Source organism: Chrysochloris asiatica, unplaced genomic scaffold (genome assembly GCF_000296735.1).
Source record: "Chrysochloris asiatica unplaced genomic scaffold, ChrAsi1.0 scaffold00187, whole genome shotgun sequence".
NCBI classification, from domain to species: Eukaryota; Metazoa; Chordata; class Mammalia; order Afrosoricida; family Chrysochloridae; genus Chrysochloris; species Chrysochloris asiatica.
The window spans coordinates 5837847-5844485 of NW_006408705.1; positions in this window are offsets into that span (position 1 = coordinate 5837847).

Genomic DNA, 6639 nt, shown 5'->3' on the forward strand with positions numbered 1-6639 from the left:
TGGTGAGGATTTTTGTTTTCTTGACATTGAGATGTAATCCATTCCGTATGCTGTACTCTATGATCTTCATCAGTAAAGGTTGTATCATCTGCATATCGCAGGTTGTTAATGAGTCTTCCTCCAATCCTGATGCCACAAAAAAGTAAAATCATTATTTTACTTATATTTTTCTGGCAATTTTAAATCAATTTATAATATATCTATGAAAATTGAAGTTTAGATATCAGACTTGCTAATATTTCTTGGACTCAGTTAATGCCAAAATTGTTGTTGTTGTTGTTAAGTGCCGTCGAGTCGGTTCTGACCCATAGCAACCCTGTACAGGGTTTCCAAGGGTATAAATCTTTACAGAAGTAGAAAGCCTCATCTTTCTCCCACAGAGCGGCTGGTAGTTTCGAACCACTGACCTTAAGGTTCGCAAATAGTATAACATATTTATGCTATGAACCAACATATGCACAGGCATATGAAATCTGGTCTGTGTTACCAGGATCATTCAATCTAAACTTTAGATTGATTTGCAGTTGTTGGGATAACACTCTGTACTAAGGAAGAGTGGAAACATTAGTGTCATGCTTTTGAGCTTGAATTTTAGTTAATGTTTTCAACTCAGTGCATGAAATGCTCTTTGGATATCTTTCAAGCCTCATTCTTCATTGACTTTTAATGTTAACTTATGTTGACTTTTTAACCTTCTTTGGATAATGGAGTTCTGTGCCCTACTAATCTCTTTACTGACAGATTATAATTAATAAAATTCATAATGCATATTCTGATAATAAAATTTTTTGTTGCTCAATTAAGAGATCATTTACTTTGCATGCATTTTATATTTTACTTTCTCTGCTCTCTGATGATAATTTTATATTTATTGGACTAAGGTAATCATCTTCTATGAGAAAGTACTCTCAAATTTTGTGACTTCTCGGTTTCATTGTTGAGGAGATAGGGAATTTGACTATAGTTGAACTTGTTTTATGTCTGAGTGGGCTAGATATCCATTATGACTTATTCACAAGACTAGCAGTTGATTTTGTCTTTTTGTTGAAAGTTCAATTAGAACAATTGACTCCAGAGCCAATACATGGGTTCTATTTATAGACGCTCCATGTGTCCACCACAACTCTAGTGTGAATTTATTAGTTGGTGGCTAGAAGCTACATTTTTTGTATGACTTAGTCTTGAAAGTTATATAATGTCACTTTCTTCTGGGTGCTATTGGTCAAAACAGTCACATCCTGTAGATTCAATAGGAACATAGACTTCACCTCTAGTTAAAAGAAAATCAAAGAAATAATGGTTATTTAAAAAAACAAAAATAAAATATGTTTATATTTTGGAAGCATTGTGGCTCCAAATGATTAGCACTGGACTGTGAAGGACCCATGTCCTTGTTATGAGCCCACTAACTGCTCCTCTAGAAAACAACGAGGGTTTCTGTTCCCACAAGATTTAAAAAAGGAACTAACTCAAAGGCATTTAGTTAAAACAACATGTTTATATTTATTGACAAAGTAAAATCACTTAAATGGAATTAATTTTTAACTTGTTGTTGCTGTTGTTGTTGTTGTTGTTGTTAAGTGCCGTCAAGTCGGTTCCGACCCATAGCGACCCTGTACGGGGTTGCTGTTAGGTGCCATCAAGTTGGTACTGACTCATAGTGCCCTATGCACAGCAGAGCGAAACATTGCCCAATCCTGTGCCAAACTCACTACCATTGCTGTGTTTGAGTCCATTGATGCTGATGCCACTTGGCCAATCCATCTCGTTGGGGGTCTTCCTCTTTTTCTCTGACCCTCCACCTTACCAAACATGATGTCCTTCTCCAGTGACTGCTCCCTCCTGACTATATATTTGAAGTATGAGAGACGAAATTTTGTCATCTTAGCCTCCGAGGAGCACTCAGGCTGCGCTTCTTCCAAAACAGATCTATTGGTTCCTTTGGCAGCTCATGGCACTTTCAATATGCTCCTCCAACACCGTCACTCAAAAGCATCAATTCTTAAGTTACAATCATAAAATTAATATTGTCAACTGAGCTTACTCATTTGGTTAAAATTTATGACATTTAAACATTAACAAAAATTACTTTAAGTACACACATTTCAATAAGTTCTACATGAACAATGTAGTGATATTGGTTACATTTGTCAAGTTGTACTAAGACGTCTTATTTATCTCTTTATTTATTTTGTGTTCTTATTTATTAACATTTCTCAGGGGAAAGGTGCTCCAATAAAGATATGTTGTTGTGTGCCACACAGTGGCTTAGACCCAGAGCGACCCTGTATAGCATTTCTGAGGAGCAGCTGGTAAGCTTGAACCACTGACCTTGCGATTCAAACCAACTTCGCAGTCCAGCGCTCAAACCCACAGCGCCACAATGTTTATACAGACTCAGAAATCCTATATAGGGTTATAATGCGTCATAATTGACTTGATGATAGTGGGTAGATGGTGTAAAAAAACTTGTGCACCATAAATTACATTGATATTTCTATTGTCACTAGTAAGCTGTTATTTACAATGAAGACAAGGAACTCTTAAGACATCCTTTAATTGACTAGTAAAATTTTAAGGACCTTATGATATATTTACAAATAGAATTTATCAAAGGCCCTTTATTCAGCAAGATAAAAGAAGGTATATCAAATCAGATATTATTAAGAATATAAATTAAGGAGGTGGGTTTGATGGCAGCTAGGGTGGAGATGCAGTGAAGTTTGCCATCAACCATACCACAGAATACCAGGCAAAGGAGATTCAGGGCAGAGCTCCAAAACTCGGAACCACAGAGCTAGTAATATTTTAAAAGTTTGAAGGCTTATAGCTAGTGGAACTTGAAACTGAACTAAGAAATCATGTACTTTTGAATCTGCCAGACTCAGAGGCCCGGAGCCAACATTTTGGGTGAGACCAAATGGCAAGACCAAGCAGGGGGAAGGAGGGAAGAGGAAGGAGGGCAGAAACACCACAGAAAATGCCATGGGATCTGTGGAGCAAAGGTGGGCAATACACTTTGTTGGTTTTGCTTTGTTCTGATTTTCTTTTCTTTCTTTCTTTTTTTTTTTTTTTTTGGTATTTATTCATTGGATCCCCACTTTTTCTTTTTGTGTATCTCCATTTTGGTGACTCTAGGGGGGGTGCCTGAGAGAGTGGACACCCACCACACTCACCACTGGTGGGTTTTTCTGCCACACATGCACACAGGTACTCAGCCCAAGAGCAGACCATGAACGTTTTTTTGTTTGTTTGTTTTGTTTTTCTTTTTAAATACAGGAAAGGTCAGGATAAGGCTGTATAGAGGGAAAGAGAGTTTAAAAACAAAACAGGCCAAAATTAAATTAAAACCTGAAGTATAGCATAACAACAAACAGTGGCATCTTGAAGTCTCTCAGGCAGCTTTGAAAACAAGAAGCTGAAGAGAGAACATTAAAGTCATACTCATATTAGGATACAGATTTTTTTTTTTTCTTCTCTTCCCCTCTCCCTTTTCTGTGATTATAAACTGCAGTATTCAGTCTAGTTTTGTTTTGTTGTTGTTGTTGTTTGTTTGCTTGTTTTTTGCTGGTGCTGTTCTGCTGTTTTATGCTCCCCCTTCTACCTCTGGGGGCTCTATCTCTCCCTGTATTACTCAACAAGAGTCAGCAACTGCTGCCATATAGTCAAGCTACAATCATACTCTATAAAACATCAAAATCCAGGCAAGAACCAATAACAACTTCATTATACCAGGGAAAGAGACAACACCTGTGAAAGTTACTCTGAGTTAAGCAATAAGAAGAGTGAAAAGGGAAGCCCACATCATGATCACATCCTCCTGGAAGCAATCAGAAAGCATAAAAAATTACCAAATCACATACTCAATTAAGTATTAAGGCCACAGATAAACACTAAACATGTCCCAGAAGCAAAAGCAGATGACCATATCAGCACATGTCCAGAAACAAGATAAAATGTCTGAGACAAATGACCTAGAGGTAGACATGGACTCCATTCTGGAAGGAGGGCAGGCCTTGAAAATGCCTGAGAAGGAATTCAGAAAAATGATTATAAATTGTTTCAAAACACTTTACAATGGAGTTGAGAAAAATAAGGAAGAAGTAAGGAAAGCACTATAGGAACAATCAAATAAGACAGACACAGCATTGGAAACAATTCAAAACTACAGAAAGAGGTCTAAACGATCAATACTAGAATATCAGAAATAGACAAAACTCTGAAAGGGCAAAGGAGTAGATTAGAAGAGATGGAAGGCAGAACCAGTGAGCTGGAAGACAAATAGCTCAATACCACTAAGATAGAAGAACAAACAGAATAAGGGATAAAAATTTCTGATGGTCTAAGATTCATGTTGGACAACATGAAGAGGAATAACTTAATAATTATCAGCATTCCAGAACAAGAAGAATGACACTAGTCCACAGAGGAAATAGTTGAAGAATTTCTGGAAGAAAATTTCTCTAACATCATGAAAATTCAAAAGATAAATATTCAAGTAGCTCAATGAACTCCAGGAAGGATAGACCCTAAAAGAAAATCACTGAGACATATCATAATCAAGCTCTCCAAAATCAAACATAAGAAGACACTCCTGAAAGCAGTTAGGAAAACAGAAGTGTTACATACAAAGGCAAGCAAGTCAGATTAAGCTCAGATCTCTCAGCAGAAACCACACAATCAAGAAGGCAATGGGGAGACATATATAAAAGCCTAAAGAAAAAAATTTGCTAACCAAGAATCCTTTATCCAGCAAAGCTATCAATAAAATACAACAGTGCAATCAAAATATTCCAGGATAAACAGAAGCTAAGGGATTTTGCCAAAGCCAACCCTGCACTACAAAGCATCTTAAAGGGAGTTTTGTGGACTGAGAACCACCAAGGAAAGACAACAACCAGGGATTGACATACATGGCAGCAACTCCCAGAATTAAATCGACAAAAGGAAGAATCAAGAACAGAACAAAACTATAAGAACAAACTCAGAGAATCTGGGAGGTCAGTCTATGATCAAAACAATTACCATGTGGTAAACACATAGTAACAGAGACCCAGATGGTGCCAAGGTTAGGCAGATTACATGATAAAATAGATTGCACTAAATGGAGAGAAAAGTTAATGGACTATAAGGCAACCTCAAAGAAAATTAACACTTCACAACATACCAAGAAAATTAAAATCCAAGAAGAACATGGAAACATTAAAACTATGAAGAAACTCACAAGAAAGAACACAATAAGCATGAATTCAACAAAGGACACACAGAACAAAGAAATCATCAACACCACAAAAACGAACATAATGGCAGCAATTAATCCATACCTACCGATAATTACACTGAATATAAACAGATTAAATGCACCTGTTAAGAGACGGAGAGTGGCAGAATGGATAAGAAAACAAGATCCTTCAATATGCTGTCTGCAAGAGACACATCTCACACACAGAGAGAAAAACAGATTAAAAGACAAAGGATGGAAAAAAGTATACCAAGCTATTTGCAATAAAAAATAAACAGGAGTGGCTGTACTAATTTCTGATAAAATAAACTTTAAGGCACAAACCAGCATAATAGATAAAGATAGACATTATCTCATGATTACGGGGACAATTGAACAAGATGAAATAACCATAATAAACATCTATGCTCCCAATGAAAGAGCTCTAAAATATATAAAGCAAATTCTAATGGATTTGAAGAAAGAAATAGATGAATCTATAATAATAGTGGGTGATTTGATTACACTGTTATCAAAAATGTATAAAACAACCAGAAGGAAACTTGACAAAGACACAGAAGAACTAAACAACACAATCAGCCAACTGGACCTCAATGATGTGTACCGATCATTCAAACCAACAACTGCACAATACACATACTTTTCCAGTGCACATGAAGCATTCTCCAGAATAGACCATGTATTAGGCCACAAAACAAATCTCCATAAATTTACAAATATCAAAACACTACAAAGCATCTTCTCAGACTACAATGCTATCAAATTAGATATCCACAATTGGAAGACCAAGGAAATAAAGTCAAATACATGGAAACTGAATAACACTCAGCTGAAAAGCAACTGGGTTGTAGAAAAAATTAAATGTGAATTCACAAAGTTCCTGGAAAAAAATGAGAACGAAAACACAACATACCAAAATATTTTGGACATGGTGAAAGCAGTGCTGAGAGGACAATTTATTCCAATAAATGCACACGTCCAAAAGGAAGAAAGAACCAAAATTAACACATTAACACAGCATCTACAACAATTAGAAACAGACCAACAGAGGGAATCTACAGCCACCAAAAGTAAAGAAATAATATAGATTAGAGCATAAATAAATGAGATAGAAAACAGAAAAAAACTGTAGAAACTATCACAGGACAAGAAGCTGGTTCTTTGAAAGGATTAACCAAATCGACAGACCATTGGCAAACCTAACAAAAGAAAAGAGGGAGAAGACACAAACCCCATGCATTAGAAACCACATGGGTGATGTTACAACAGAAGCAAAACTAATCAAAAGCGTAATAACAGAAAACTATGAAGAGTTGTACTCCAACAAATTTGAAAACTTAGAAGAGATGGATACATTTTTAGATAAACATGACCTACCTAAACTTACACACAGTAAA